Source organism: Pseudophryne corroboree, chromosome 3, assembly GCF_028390025.1.
Source record: "Pseudophryne corroboree isolate aPseCor3 chromosome 3, aPseCor3.hap2, whole genome shotgun sequence".
NCBI lineage: Eukaryota > Metazoa > Chordata > Amphibia > Anura > Myobatrachidae > Pseudophryne > Pseudophryne corroboree.
Window position 1 is genome coordinate 19,204,046 of NC_086446.1, and position 16,515 is coordinate 19,220,560.

The window sequence follows — 16,515 nt, forward strand, 5'->3', positions numbered from 1 at the left end:
TCAATATCAATAGCGGCCTCTCTTAATGTGGCCACCGAGATATTTCTCCAGTTTGGGTTGGTGGTCTGTACCCTTGTTCTCAATACCTCCTTTAAACCATTCATTAATACCTTAACCGCTATTTCTCTATGCTGTGCGCATGTTTTGATGTCTGTGATCCCAGTGTTCCTAGCCATTACTTGCAGTGCTCGATTGAAATAATTAGAAATACTTTCCCCTTCGTTTTGTCTTATGGAGAAAATTTCATTCCACTTGACAACGGCAGGGAAATATACTTCCATCTGTCGGTTGATCTGCTTAATACATTCCTGATTGTGTTCCTCCGTTTGAGGTACTTCTGTGTCTAATTGGCAATCCGTAATAAATTTCGCAGGGTCAACACTGGAGGGCAAACATGCCCTCAGCACTGTCCGCCACTCTTTGTTGGTGGGTTCTGTGGAGTTTCCTAGTTCTTTAACAAACCTTTGACATGCTACTAGATTTTTCCTGGGATCAGGAAATTCAGACATAATTGATCTCAATTCCATCCGGGACCAGGGACAGCGCATTGCACTGTCCTTGACGGGAAGGATTCCCTGATCGTCAGTCTTCCCATCGGGGACTGTGATCACCCTGACAGGACTAAACTCAATTACATCACCTTGTTTTGGTCTTACAATATGGGGTACATTTGTTTGTGCGTGATATAAAACATTGTACGTACCTGTGGACACGACCTCACCTGACCCTCCGTTAGGGGGTTTGATTATTGCCTTTACCGATTTGGTCGCGTCCACCTGGATGTCTTGTGTGATGGCTGCTGGAAGAGGTGCCGACATCGTGTTGGGTTCACTTTCTTGCTCGTATTCCTGAGGGAAGTTTGACATGGGGTGCAACTTGCACGGGTTAATAGTTGTACATTTAACAGCATTACAATTATCATTGTTATGTTTATTACACTTATTCTTATCATCTATACTACAGTTGCTAAGTGCGTTTTTATTGTTCAACATTGTGCCTTTCTCCGCAACCATAATCCCCTCCATTGCCATGTCTCTCCTCCCAAGATGAGTCAGTTAACTCTCTTTGCAATTCACTTTCCTGTTGCCACAATTTTAAACAATCATAATGTTTGGTCCGTCTCTTTACTGATTTAATAAGACCTATCCTTCTCCTTAGATTCAGTAACACATTTGGGCTAAAGCTGCCTACTCTTGGGAATTTCTCCCCGTCATGTACCGTCATTCTTTCCCATTCATCACATAAAACCTCTGTGTGTGAACCATATTTTTCACACATTACATACCTTGCCGACCCGATTGGTCGGTTTACTAAATCAACCCGAACCGAGGTTGATCGCCCCCTACCTGAACAACTGGCCCCCATAACTTGCAGGTGTTGCTTTTCTTCAGCGAACCCTTACAAAAACCAAGATGTCCGGGGCAGGCTGGCGGTGAAGTTTACCGAGTACTCCACTCACTTCTCGCCCACGTTGGCCAGTAACACAATCACTGTATCCAGAGCTGTTGTACCCAACCTAGGGCCCCTGTGAACCTTTATTTACTGGGGCGCGTTCCCCAGCAAGTATCGGTTGTTGGCTAATTCCTGAGTGACCAGCAAACTTCCCTTAAAATAAAAAAAATTTCACAAATCACGTTAAAATGTACAAATAGCGTTTATGACCTTCGTACACAAATAGTACCGGTCAGGTTTACTAATGCACACAATTACGTGCGGTACAATCGTTCAGCACATAAGCAACTAATCTTATGCGCGGAGCGACCAGTGGAATCGAAAATTACGGCTGCGAATTCCTTCAGCCAGAGCTTTATGGCCTATATGGGTTCCGCACCAACCCTTCTTGGTGTTGTGCTACTCGTCTCTATAGCGGACTTCCTTGTCTGCTGTACCTGGACCTCCTGGTCTGTTATGCGACCTCCTGGTCTGACCTCCTGGTCTGTTACAGTATGACCTCCTGGTCTGCTACACTCTAATGCTCAAATTTTATGTTTAACCAGGGATGCCTCCCTAGCCACCATGCACGTCACTTACATGTATGTACCTTCACGAGAACTCGATACTTTTCTTGTGGTTCAACCTCAAAATTGTATATAACACACTCACTCACCACATGTACACTTTTGTTTCTATTTCTATTTCTGCGCAGAAATTTTCTTTAGACCAGATGTGTTGTGAATTTGGAGAAGGATCTGTTAATCTAAATTTCGGACACTAAAATAGACTTGCGCTACTTACCACGTTGCCACCTTTCCGCCTGTTGCAATAACACTATCGTGTGATTTGAGTTACGTGGGCGTACCCGGACGCTCCGTTGCGTAATATACGCTGCGTGCGTCGGCCTTTGAGTTGCGTACGCGAGTCTCAGCCCTTTGTTAGAGACACGTGCACGCAAAGCAAATATCCACCGTAACACAATGTACACGTTTATCAATGTAGATGATCCTCGATCATCTACCACACACCACACCAATCTCCTTTTACCTTTAGGTAGAGCTGTGTTTTTTTTTTCACTTTACACTTTAATGTATTACTTTTACACTTTTAACTATGAAATAGCGACAAATCTCTCTTAGCACGTTTATCAATTATAAAATGGCAAACAGGAAAGTGAGATGTGAAGATTACACAAATGAACATGCAATTCTAAATTAATCTAATAACATATATTGATGTAAGCACACGCATATAGATATTACATATATGAGACCCTATTAGTGCTTCTACTTTGCATATGAATGTGCAATTTCTTTCACTGCTGGGAGAGAAAAAAAAAAAAAACAACAAACCAGTCCCACAGGTCATTTGCATTTCAATGGCCATCCTACAAATAGCAGCGTTAAAACAGGTTCTTGAAGAGAGACAGTTACCAAAAAAAAAAAACTACTTGTGTATTTCTTAAATCAAATATTTAATTTATTATTAACTGTTATTAAACTCTATCTGAACTACTTATGATTGACTATGATATGGACTAAACAAATGCATTGAAAAAACTCATTAAATGATGATTTCTTTTTGACAGTGGATGGCTGATTATTTCCTGAGTCAACTGAAAATCAGCCGTTCAAAAAAAAATATATTTTTTTTTTGACCTTCCCAAAATGGCCGCTGCTCCTCCCCCATCCATGAGGTTTACACAAAATGGGGGACAGACCTTTTGTCACAAAGAAAAATCATCATGCCAGCCCCTTTTAGTTATCACACTATGCAGAGCGATTAAAAATAATTTTAAACCTATTTAAACAGACAAACCATCCAATCTGCGTGTGCAGTTGGCACCAAATAGAAATAAAAAACAGATTTACAAAGACAATAGCTTAATGTTCCTACCTCTGGTTCCGGATTCCACCAGCATCCCTACAGACCAAAAGAATCAGACGCAGACTCTCATCTGATCAGCACTACTGCCTTCCCGCCCTTGCTGATCGATAAAGTCTGCGCCTTTTTCACCTGACTGCGGATATGAGATGGACCGGACTTGCCCCCACTTGCTAGAGTCAAATAACTACCTTTTAACATTTGCTATATATTAATACCGTGTAGCCGTAATGGCTGCTAAACCATGTGCACATGCTACGCACTCCGTACGCTATTTGCGTATGAAGACCTCGCACGTGGTACGCAAATTAAGTACACACGCTGTGCTGGGTGTACGGAATACCCACAGTGAGCATACACACAGACAGTAACCTTTATAAACTTTAAACACAGATTATGCTTACACTGTGCAACACACTATGATTGAGTTTGTATTGTAAAACCTTGCTGCTGAAATACTGCAGCGATATAACGCTGCTTAACCTTGTTAATGTAAATGCTGTTAGAGCGATTTAGAATTCAGAAACCCTTTGTACCAGCTAGAGAGACACAGACACCCTGCTGAGGTTCTAACACCTTATGTGAATGTTCTATTTGTCAAAAAGAATAATACAATTACAAGTCATACACTACAATATAACATAGACTAACTAACCAGATAACTACACAGTAAATACAATACAATTACGTTTAAGGGAAAATGAGAGAAAAAGGAGAAGAGAGAGAGAGATATGGCCCATAACAACTAGAAGGACAATATGATTGCGGAGAAAACTTACGCACAAAGGAAACGATCGCATGCGCCTCTGGACATCCAGCTCCCGATTTTCAGCAATGATAACCGTTGAAGAGTGAGAGCTGGACGTGATCGGCTTGTCTATTTATGCCCCACACACAATACAATTCAATGGTCCCTACAATCTCATTGTTCATTGGGCACAGGAATTCCTCCTCGCATTATAACAAAAGGTCATAGGTTGATTCATACAGGTGGGCTGTGACTATTTCCAACAGCTCAGGTGGGAGGGAAACTGGGTTTCCCGCCGCATGGATAAGTAAGTGCAAATAATAGTAAATGGACATAAACTTCTTATGTCCATAACTATTCGCACGAGCGATTAATCCGCTTCAAACCAACACCGGAATATTGCTAATTAAATACTCTTCCGATGGATACTAAACACCACTGTATTACTCCTGTCTGACCCTTCGTATCAAACAATGAGGGATCTCTTTGTCCAGGAACATGCTACATTAACTAAACTTTCAGAATCTATCAAAGGGACCATAATCTACAAAATACATTATATAGTTAAAATATGTTATGAACGAGTCGCCCGCTAGACGCACACAAACTCTACCGTAAATGCGCATACCGTGCGCCTGCGGGTGCCCGCAACAGCGAGTATGCGCACTCACGGGAGAGCGCACGCATGCGCAGCGGGGACACATATGGGGTGCAAATATGGCAGTGTGCGTCGTGATATTTTTCTGACTTTGACAGTCCATTTCTGCCAGAAGAGCGTTATGGACGCGACAGTGGTCAGGTGATGCGGATTCCAAACGACATATGGAAGTATTGCCGTATAAAGGGGAGGAGTTATTTGGGGTCGGTCTATCGGACCTGGTGGCCACGGCAACGGCTGGAAAGTCCACCTTTTTACCCCAGGTCACCTCTCAGCAGAAAAAGACACCGTCTTTTCAAACTCAGTCCTTTCGTTCCCATAAGAACAAGCGAGCAAAAGGCCACTCATTTCTGCCCCGGGGCAGAGGAAGAGGAAAAAGACTGCACCAGGCAGCCTCCTCCCAGGAGCAGAAGCCCTCCCCTGCTTCTGCCAAGTCTTCAGCATGACGCTGGGGCTTTACAAGCGGACTCAGGCACGGTGGGGGCCCGTCTCAAAAATTTCAGCGCGCAGTGGGCTCACTCGCAAGTGGACCCCTGGATTCTGCAGGTAGTATCACAGGGGTACAAATTGGAATTCGAGACGTCTCCCCCTCGCCGGTTCCTGAAGTCTGCTCTACCAACGTCTCCCTCCGACAGGGAGGCAGTATTGGAAGCTATTCACAAGCTGTATTCCCAGCAGGTGATAATCAAGGTACCCCTCCTACAACAGGGAAAGGGGTATTATTCCACGCTGTTTGTGGTACCGAAGCCGGACGGCTCGGTGAGACCAATTTTAAATCTAAAATCTTTGAACACTTACATAAAAAGGTTCAAATTCAAGATGGAGTCACTCAGAGCAGTGATAGCGAACCTGGAAGAAGGGGACTTTATGGTATCTCTAGACATCAAAGATGCTTATCTCCATGTCCCAATCTACCCTTCTCACCAAGGGTACCTCAGGTTTGTGGTACAAAACTGTCATTATCAGTTTCAGATGCTGCCGTTTGGATTGTCCACGGCACCCCGGGTCTTTACCAAGGTAATGGCCGAAATGATGATTCTTCTTCGAAGAAAAGGCGTCTTAATTATCCCTTACTTGGACGATCTCCTGATAAGGGCAAGGTCCAGGGAGCAGTTAGAGGTCGGAGTAGCACTATCTCAGGTAGTGCTACGTCAGCACGGGTGGATTCTAAATATCCCAAAATCACAGCTGATTCCAACAACACGTCTACTGTTCCTAGGGATGATTCTGGACACAGTCCTGAAAAAGGTGTTTCTCCCGGAGGAGAAGGCCAGGGAGTTATCCAAGCTAGTCAGGAACCTCCTAAAACCAGGCCAAGTGTCAGTGCATCAATGCACGAGAGTCCTGGGAAAAATGGTGGCTTCTTACGAAGCGATTCCATTCGGAAGATTCCATGCAAGAACTTTTCAGTGGGATCTGCTGGACAAATGGTCCGGATCGCATCTTCAGATGCATCAGCGGATAACCCTATCTCCAAGGACAAGGGTGTCTCTCCTGTGGTGGTTACAGAGTGCTCATCTTCTAGAGGGCCGCAGATTCGGCATTCAGGATTGGATGCTGGTGACCACGGATGCCAGCCTGAGAGGCTGGGGAGCAGTCACACAGGGAAGAAATTTCCAGGGCTTGTGGTCAAGCATGGAAACGTCTCTTCACATAAATATCCTGGAACTAAGGGCCATTTACAATGCCCTAAGTCAAGCAAGGCCTCTGCTTCAGGGTCAGTCGGTATTGATCCAATCGGACAACATCACGGCAGTCGCCCACGTCAACAGACAGTGCGGCACAAGAAGCAGGAGGGCAATGGCAGAAGCTGCAAGGATTATCCGCTGGGCGGAAAATCATGTGGTAGCACTGTCAGCAGTGTTCATTCCGGGAGTGGACAACTGGGAAGCAGACTTCCTCAGCAGACACGACCTCCACCCGGGGGAGTGGGGACTTCACCCAGAAGTCTTCCAACTGATTGTAAACCGTGGGGAAAAACCAAAGGTGGACATGATGGCGTCCCGTCTCAACAAAAAACTGGACAGATATTGCGCAAGGTCAAGGGACCCTCAGGCAATAGCGGTGGACGCTCTGGTAACACCGTGGGTGTACCAGTCGGTGTATGTGTTCCCTCCTCTGCCTCTCATACCGAAAGTACTGAGAATCATAAGAAAGAGAGGAGTAAGAACTATACTCGTGGCTCCGGATTGGCCAAGAAGAACTTGGTACCCGGAACTGCAAGAGATGCTCACGGAGGATCCGTGGCCTCTACCTCTAAGAAAGGACCTGCTCCAGAAGGGACCTTGTCTGTTCCAAGACTTACCGCGGCTGCGTTTGACGGCATGGCGGTTGAACGCCGGATCCTGATGGAAAAAGGCATTCCAGATGAAGTCATCCCTACCCTGATTAAAGCCAGGAAGGATGTAACCGCGAAACATTATCACCGCATTTGGCGAAAATATGTTGCGTGGTGTGAGGCCAAGAAGGCCCCCACAGAGGAATTTCAACTGGGTCGTTTCTTACATTTCCTGCAAGCAGGACTGTCTATGGGCCTAAAATTAGGATCCATTAAGGTTCAAATTTCGGCCCTGTCGATTTTCTTCCAGAAAGAACTGGCTTCAGTGCCTGAAGTTCAGACGTTTGTCAAGGGGGTACTGCATATACAGCCTCCTTTTGTGCCACCAGTGGCACCTTGGGATCTCAATGTAGTTTTAGGGTTCCTAAAATCACATTGGTTTGAACCACTCACCACTGTGGACTTGAAATATCTCACATGGAAAGTGGTTATGCTGTTAGCCCTGGCTTCAGCCAGGCGTGTCTCAGAATTGGCGGCTTTATCATATAAAAGCCCTTACCTAATTTTTCATTCAGACAGGGCAGAATTGAGGACTCGTCCTCAATTTCTCCCTAAGGTGGTTTCAGCGTTTCACATGAACCAACCTATTGTGGTACCTGCGGCTACTAGGGACTTGGAGGACTCCAAGTTACTGGACGTAGTCAGGGCCCTGAAAATATATGTTTCCAGGACGGCTGGAGTCAGAAAATCTGACTCGCTGTTTATCCTGTATGCACCCAACAAGCTGGGTGCTCCTGCTTCTAAGCAGACGATTGCTCGTTGGATTTGTAGTACAATTCAGCTTGCGCATTCTGTGGCAGGACTGCCACAGCCAAAATCTGTTAAAGCCCATTCCACAAGGAAAGTGGGCTCATCTTGGGCGGCTGCCCGAGGGGTCTCGGCTTTACAACTTTGCCGAGCAGCTACTTGGTCAGGGGCAAACACGTTTGCAAAATTTTACAAATTCGATACCCTGGCTGAGGAGGACCTGGAGTTCTCTCATTCGGTACTGCAGAGTCATCCGCACTCTCCCGCCCATTTGGGAGCTTTGGTATAATCCCCATGGTCCTTACGGAAGTCCCAGCATCCACTAGGACATCAGAGAAAATAAGAATTTACTTACCGATAATTCTATTTCTCGTAGTCCGTAGTGGATGCTGGGCGCCCATCCCAAGTGCGGATTGTCTGCAATACTTGTATATAGTTATTGTTGCAAAAATCGGGTTATTTTTGTTGTGAGCCATCTTTTCAGAGGCTCCTTCGTTTATCATACTGTTAACTAGGTTCAGATCACAGGTTGTACGGTGTGATTGGTGTGGCTGGTATGAGTCTTACCCGGGATTCAAAATCCTTCCTTATTGTGTACGCTCGTCCGGGCACAGTATCCTAACTGAGGCTTGGAGGAGGGTCATAGGGGGAGGAGCCAGTGCACACCAGGTAGTCTCAAAGCTTTTACTTTTGTGCCCAGTCTCCTGCGGAGCCGCTATTCCCCATGGTCCTTACGGAAGTCCCAGCATCCACTACGGACTACGAGAAATAGAATTATCGGTAAGTAAATTCTTATTTTTTTTAAAAATAGACTCCGCTTGTATATTATGCACCATGAACTCCTGAATAATCAGCCCCATTTAGGTGGAGTTTAATTCAACTTTTCGTTGATGTCGTCCCCAATACACAGGGTTACACAGTAGTGAGGAAGACATCCGGTGAGTGTGAGACACCCAGTAGCCATCCCCATGTGTCAGGAGGACTGAGCAGGACCCAGAGCCCCATCACGGTGCCTCCACCTCACTCACTGATACATGAGAGACACAATGACCAGAAGATCCTGGATCTCACCAACAAGATCATTCAGCTGCTGACTGGAGAGGTGACTGCTGGGAATGGGGCATTATACAGTAACACCAGGGGATGTGTCTGGGTGATGACTGGAGAGGTGACTGCTGGGAATGGGGCGTTATACAGTAACACCAGGGGATGTGTCTGGGTGATGACTGGAGAGGTGACTGCTGGGAATGGGGCGTTATACAGTAACACCAGGGGATGTGTCTGGGTGATGACTGGAGAGGTGACTGCTGGGAATAAGACATTATACAGTAACACCAGGGGATGTGTCTGGGTGATGACTGGAGAGGTGACTGCTGGGAATGGGATATTATACAGTAACACCAGGGGACGTGTCTGGGTGATGACTGGAGAGGTGACTGCTGGGAATTAGGCATTATACAGTAACACCAGGGGATGTGTCTGGGTGATGACTGGAGAGGTGACTGCTGGGAATGGGGCATTATACAGTAACACCAGGTGACGTGTCTGGGTGATGATTGGAGAGGTGACTGCTGGGAATGGGACATTATACAGTAACACCAGGGGACGTGTCTGGGTGATGATTGGAGAGGTGACTGCTGGGAATGGGGCATTATACAGTAACACCAGGGGATGTGCCTGGGTGATGACTGGAGAGGTGACTGCTGGGAATGGGGCATTATACAGTAACACCAGGGGATGTGTCTGGGCGATGATTGGAGAGGTGACTGCTGGGAATGGGGCATTATACAGTAACACCAGGGGATGTTTCTGGGTGATGACTGGAGAGGTGACTGCTGGGAATGGGACATTGTACAATAACACCAGGGGATGTTTCTGGGTGATGACTGGAGAGGTGACTGCTGGGAATGGGACATTATACAGTAACACCAGGGGATGTGTCTGGGTAATGACTGGAGAGGTGACTGCTGGGAATGAGACATTATACAGTAACACCAGGGGACGTGTCTGGGTGTTGACTGGAGAGGTGACTGCTGGGAATGAGACATTATACAGTAACACCAGGGGATGTGTCTGGGTGATGACTGTATCACTGTGTGTGTCAGGTTCCTATAAGGTGTCAGGATGTCACTATGTCTCCATGCAGGAGGAGGAGTATATAGAGGAACACAGAGGTCTGTACAAGGACGTGATGATGGAGAATCACCGGCCCCTCACATCACTGGGTAAGAGGAGACTGTCATGTATTGTACAGGGAAGAGCAGGTTTGGGGGCCCCTATATACACACATCATCTGATAATCAAATTTCTGCAGCGGGGTACACTGTATTCCACAGGGAATAACATCGGGGGTGTAGAGTAGGATCTTGATCCGAGGCACCAACAGGCTAAAAGCTTTGACTGTTCCCAAGATGCTCAGCGCCGCCTCCTCTATAACCCCGCCTCCGTGCGCAGGAGCTCAGTTTGTAAGTTGGTGCCTGCAGTGCAGGCAGCTAACAGGCAGGGCTACTCCAGCAGCCCTTAGAAGAGCTTTTTAAAAGAAAATAGAAGACTTCAAGGGCTGCAGCAGAGGCAGTCTCAGTGCTAGATGTCATTCTGACATCTCCTGCTGTATCTCCATCACCTCCCCCAGCAGCGCTGTATACTCCCGCGTCCCTCGTTGCCGGGTACTTACAGCGGAGGCTCCGGTTCTTCGTCCCAGGGCGCACACACTCACTGCTGCTCTCCGGAACCGTGTGGCCGCATTCTGGGAGGATGTAAGAGGGTCCCCCAGGCGGGACACGCTGGAAATCGCGATCCGGTGTGGCCGTTAGGAGGCGGCCGCACGTGCTGGCGTGAGCACTGTGTTGGTACAGGGACCCCACTAGACCACCAGGGCAAGGGTGCTGGTTGGATTACCGGGTTCACTACGATATGCCGGCGGTCGGGCTCCCGGCGACCAGCATACCGGCGCCGGGAGCCCGACTGCCAGCTTACCGACAGTGTGGCGAGCGCAAATGAGCCCCTTGCGGGCTCGCAACGCTACGCGCGCCACACTATTTTATTCTCCCTCCAGGGGGGCCGTGGACCCCCACGAGGGAGAAAAAGTGTCGGTATGCCGGCGGTTGGTATGCCGGCACCGGTATGCTGGTCGCCAGGAGCCCGACCGCTGGCATACTGAAGACCACTCGGATTACCTCATAATCCACTTTATTAAGGCCCGCAGTACCCGGTGCTGAAGTCCAGCACGGGGATATGGCTCTGACCTGTAGCCCCTCCCCCAGCCCCAGGGCTATTTACTGCAAATGTTCCCACCCTGGAGCTGCATCTCTCTGTCTCCCTCACTCCCTGTCAGCGTTTGGGTGCCATTACACACAGCTGCGCTGATTCTGGGACTGCTGGGTGATGCCTCCTCTGTAAAGCCGCCTGCATGTCAGCGCTGTGCTTCTACAGGACACTTAAGTATTCTTCATGTCGTTTAGACAGTATTAGTTAAGAACAAGTGCATACTTCAGGGTTATTTAGTACAAGTATCCTGTGATATACATCCAGTCTTTACTGTGCATTGATATATCTGTATATACATAGCCTTGCTCAGTAATATTATTGCTAGTCCAGTGTAGTTTTATTGTTTGTCATAATTCCTGCATTGTACATGTGACTGTGTGTGCATATAGCTGCTGTGTGATTTCTACTCCGTGTATCTCACTCCTACTGCTATCCCTATATTCTGTAACCTGCGGGAGCTCAGTGCGTCAGGGTTATTAGATATATAGGTGTTTTCACAGGATATACGTATTTTTATATTTTTCTCTGTTTTTCAGTCACATTTTACCTCAGAAATCCTCCGTTTGTGCTGTCACTCTGCACGGGGGGTTTGTGCTGTCACACTGCACGGGGGGGTTGTGATTAGGTATTCTATCTCCTGATATTAAACTGTGTCGCTCGTGGTTTACGCTTTCATATCATGTCAGCTACAGGGGGCGATGGGTCTGGGGCTGATTCCACTGTACGCGGTTATGATGTCCCAGATGCATTGGAGGATAACATGGCTGCAGAGGGTTCAGGTTTTTTGGGGTTCTGTACCCCTCAGTCAGTTTGTAACAACGGGGGCACATCAGGGCCCGCCTTGGTCTGCCTTGCGCCCCCTATGGGACCTCCTGTGCCTTATCAGCCTTATATGGTCCTTGCAGTTAATCCACCATGCACAGATGCTCTGTCCACTCAGTTACAGCACTTGAATAACTATTTGGATAAACGTATTCCTGACCCTCGTCCATCTAAGACTAAACCTAAGAAGTCTTCTAAGCGGGCGGTTACTTCCTCTCAATCCACGCATGTTCCGGATACCTCTTCCGATGAAGTTGGAGTGTATACTGACCCCACAGACTCTGATCATGACGTTTCTGATGGGGAATCTGTTTCACAGGTGGATGTTCCTGATATCTTAGAAGCTATCAGGCTCATTCTTCAGATTGATGATGATCCAGAGCCTGCTACTACCTCTAAGAAACCGGACAGGTTCAAACGTCAGAAGGTTACTAAATTGGTTTTACCTCATTTTGACCATTTGGTTGACATACATCAGGAATCCTGGGATAACCCAGGAAGGAAATTCACCCCGCACAAGAAGATGCTATCCCGCTATCCCCTTGCGGCAGAGTTTAGCGAAAATTGGGAAACGCCGCCGCCTGTGGACTCGCAAATCGCTCGGCTGGTGATGTCATCTGCTCTGCCTGTCACTACCGTCACTTCTCTCAAGGAACCGACGGATCAGTGTGTGGAGGGTTGCGTAAAGGATATCTATACCCTTGCAGGGGCTGCACATAGACCCACCATTGCGGCTACTTGGGCCGCAGAAGCTATTGAGGCCTGGGCTCAGGAGATGGAGGCTGAGTTGCCGTCCAATTTTCCTGACAATGCCAGACAATGTCTCTCTTATATTGTCACAGCATCTCATTACATTAAAGAGGCAGCTTCAGATGCTGGTGTTCTGGCGGCCAAGGCTGCTACGACATCCATTTTGGCTCGCCGTATTCTCTGGTTGCGGTCCTGGTCTGTGGACTTGGACTCTAAGAAAACCCTGGAGGTGCTTCCGTTTAAAGGGAACAACCTCTTTGGTGATGATCTTAACAAGATTGTTGCTGACTTAGCGTCTGCTAAGACTGCATGTCTACTTAGTACTACTCCTTCAGCCCCGAAGGCTAAGAGTACTTCCTTTTGTTCCTTTCGCCCTCCAGGTAAAGCAAAAGGTCAGGCGTACCCAAAACAGTCTAGCACTTCCAAAACCACCAAGCCCAAGCCGTAACGTGCATGGGCTGCCCGTCAGCCTGCTTACAAATCTGACAAGCCTACGGCATGACGGGGCGGGGATCCCAGGTTGGGAAGTCGACTTCTACGGTTTATCCAGGTATGGTTGAAGACCACTTCAGACACTTGGGTACGGGAAGTCGTCACTCATGGATAAGCTATATCCTTCAAGACACGTCCCCCTCCTAGCTGTTTCCTGATGGACATCCCTTCGGATCAGGTGAAGGCAACAACTCTCCGTTTAGTGGTACAATCCCTCCTGGACACAGGAGTGGAAGTGCCTGTGCATCTGGCTCAGAGGGGCAGGGGGTACTATCCAATGCTGTTTCTAGTCCCCAAAGCGAATGGTTCCTCCTGACCCATTCTCAACCTCAAATCTTTGAACAAGTTTGTGATGGTCTCCAAGTTTCATATGGAAACCATTCGCTCTATTGTTCTTGCTTTGGAGCCATGGGACTATATGGTATCCCTGGATATGCAGGATGCTTACCTGTATATCCCTATTACCATGTCACATCAGCGATACCTGCGAATTGCTATTAGCAATCTACATTACTAGTTCCGGGCCTTACCGTTTGGACTGACCACGGCTCCTTGACTCTTCACCAAGGTCATGGCGGTTATGACGGCTTTACTCCGTCGACAGGCCATCAGGATCCTGTCGTATCTGGACGACTTGCTGATCCTGGCCAATTCCCCAGACGTTCTCCTCCATCATTTGGATCTGACGGTCCAGTTTCTGCAAGCCCACGGGTGGCTCATCATCTGGAAGAAATCATGCCTGGTCCCTGCCCAGAGCATGGTGCATCTGGGGGCGTTGTTGGACACACACTACCAGAGGTTGTTTTTGTCATAGGAGAAAGTCCTGAAGCTCCAGGACAAGATATGTTGCTTCCTCTCTCGTCCGCGTGTGTCGATACATTTGGCGATGCAAGTACTAGGTCTCATGGTGTCAGCTTTCGACATGGTGGAGTACGTTCAATTTCAATCCCACCCTCTGCAGAAACTGATTTTTGCCAAGTGGGACGGCCTGCCTCACTGGATCAGGTCTCAAATGATCTCCTTGTCTCCGGAGGTTCGTCTGTCACTGACCTGGTGGCTACAGAACCAACGATTGAGCAGGGGCCATCCCTTCTGGATCTCCAACTGGGTCCTTCTGATGACGGATGCCAGTCTGAGGGGTTGGGGCGCGGTGTTGGAGCAACACTCTCTTCAGGGTCGGTGGACCAGGGAGAAGTCTCTCCTCCCGATAAACATTCTGGAGTTGCGGGCAGTGGTCAATGCTCTGAAACTGGCCCAGCATCTGGTACAGAACAGGCCTGTTCAAGTACAGTCGGAAAACACCACCATGGTGGCGTACATAAATCATCAAGGCATCACTCGAAGCCGCATGGCAATGATGGAACTGTCAAAGATTCTTCAATGAGCGGAACGCCATCTGCCAGCCATACCGGCAGTGTTAATTCCGGGGGTCCTCAACTGGGAAGCGGAGTTCCAGAGAGTGGAGCCTTCATCTAGAAGTATTTCAACTAATAGTGGACAAGTGGGGCCTACCAGACGTAGGCCTGATGGCGCCTCGACACAATCACAAGGTTCTAGTCTTCGGAGCAAGAACGAGGGATCCTCAAGCAGCGTTCGTGGATGCACTGGCAATTCCATGGAACTTTCGGCTGCCGTATGTGTTCCCTCCGGTGTCACTCCTGCCCAAGGTAATAAGGAAGTTCAAGCAAGAAGGTGGAATCCTACTTCTGATAGCTCCAGCGTGGCCCAGACGGCATTGGTTCTCAGACCTATAGGGCCTTTCGCTCGAGCGTCCTCTTCTGCTTTCACAGCGACCAGACCTCATTCAGGGCCCTTGTGTCTACCAGGATTTGGCCCGGCTGGCTTTGACGGCGTGGCACTTTAAGCTTTCTTACTAAGGGCCAAAGGATTTTCTGAGGCGGTCATTCAAACTATGTTGAAGGCCCGTAAGCCGGCTTCTGCTCAGATTTACCATAGGGTCTGGAATTCTTACTTTGCTTGGTGCGCAATCTAACAATCATGACATTTACAAGTTTAGTACGGCCAAACTTTTGGCCTTCCAACAACAGGGCCTGGACTTGGGCCTTCGGCTGGCCTCCCTCAAGGTTCATATTTCTGTCTAGTCGGTATGGTTTCAGAGAAAGATTGCGACTCTGCCTCATGTTCATACATTCACTCAGGGTGTTTTGCAGATTCAACCTCCCTATGTCCCACCTCTGGCTCCTTGGGATTTTGTCAGTGGTTGTGGGGGCATTGCAAGAATCTCCGTTTCAACCTCTTGAATCTGTGGACCTTAAGTGACTTTCTCTTAAGGTCTTGTTTCTGCTGGCTATTGCCTCTGCTAGACGGGTGTCAGATTTGGGTGCCTTGTCTTGTAGGTCCCCCCTATCTGATTTTTCATTGTGATCGGGCGGTTCTTAGAACGCGCCCTGGTTATCTACCTAAGGTGGTATCTTCTTTCCACCTTAATTAGGAGATTATGGTTCCGGCCTTTATCTCTCCTGACTTGTCCTCCAAAGAGACGTCTTTGGATGTGGTACGGGCTCTCCGTATCTATGTGAAGAGGACAGCCTCGGTTAGGAAGTCTAATTCTCTCTTTGTACTGTTTGGTTTTCACAAACATGGCTGGCCAAGCAGACCTTGACCAGATGGATTAGAATGGTGATTGCACAAGCTTATGTACAGGCTGGCCTTTCAGCTTCTGCTACCATTAGAGCCCATTCTACTCGGTCTGTTGGACCTTCTTGGGCGGCCCGCTGTGGTGTGACCCTTGAACAATTGTGCAAGTCGGCTACGTGGTCCTCAGTGAACACGTTCATAAGGTTCTATGCCTTCGATACTTCCGCCTCCCAGGTTGCTTCCTTTGGACGCCGGGTTCTTGTGCCCGCTACAGTGCGTCCCCTCCCATGAGGAAGTGCTTTAGGACATCCCCAATGTTATTCCCTGTGGAATGCAGTGTACCATACTGCAGAAAAGGAGATTTATGGTAAGAACTTATCATGGTTCAATCTCTTTCTGTGAGGTACACTGGATTCCACAGGGAGCCCACCTTGACACACTTGGATTCTTTGGGTAGGTAAGGCTTTAGCCGCTGATGCCTTCTCCTGTCGCGAGAATGTGATGTCTGTGGCTACTAACTGTTGTCGTCTCTTTTACCTGCTACTGCATTGGACTGGTTAACAAAACTGAGCTCCTGTGCACGGAGGCGGGGTTATAGAAGAGGCGGCGCTATGCATCCTGGGAACAGTCAAAGCTTTTAGCCTGTTGGTGCCTCGGATCAAGATCCTACTCTACACCCCGATGTTATTCCCTGTGGAATCCAGTCTACCTCGCAGAAAGAGATTTAACAAAGGTAAGTTCTTACCATAAATCTCCTTATATACACTGTACTCAGTC

The 16,515-nt window shown here is 48.0% G+C and overlaps 1 pseudogene; it reads left to right on the forward strand.

The window, feature by feature from the left end:
• The window catches only part of LOC135057077 (oocyte zinc finger protein XlCOF7.1-like), a 211,787-nt pseudogene that overhangs the window by 171,102 nt on the left and 24,170 nt on the right, over positions 1-16,515 (forward strand).